Here is a 544-nt window from a genome sequence, read left to right as displayed (position 1 = left end):
CATAACTTTTTAAAAATCAGGATTGATCTCACTCATATGTGGAATCTAATTGAAAGGGCGAGGGCTACGTCCTCCATCTTGCCCCGAATCCTCCATTTTTGGGCAGAATTAAAAAAAAAAAAAGAGCTCCTTTCCGGAAGAAGCCCAAGCCTCTGCTGGCCACACCTAGGATTTCTTTAAACTAACCAATGACAATCAAGGGATAGATATGACCACATCCTGTGTAAGGAGACACCGACTTGTGCCTGGCCAATTGGCAGGGCCAATAGTCCTCTCTCCTCCCCTTACTCCAACCCCCCTATTACACCCCTCTTCCCACGGGGCTCTGGTGCTCTCTCAGCTGCTTGCCGCTGCATCAGTGAGTGTGGCTGACAGCTGAGCTAACTCGAATAAAGACTCTGCTTCGGACTCGGCTGGCTCCCCGGTGGGCTTTTGGGGATCCTGAAATCTGGGCATAACAGGTGGATGGATGAGTGGGTGGGTGGGTGGATGGTGGATGATGGATAGATGGATGGGTGGCTGCCTCCTTCAGGGCTGAGAGGGG

Source organism: Myotis davidii, unplaced genomic scaffold (genome assembly GCF_000327345.1).
Source record: "Myotis davidii unplaced genomic scaffold, ASM32734v1 scaffold70, whole genome shotgun sequence".
Lineage (NCBI taxonomy): Eukaryota > Metazoa > Chordata > Mammalia > Chiroptera > Vespertilionidae > Myotis > Myotis davidii.
Note: the sequence above shows the minus strand (reverse complement) of the source record.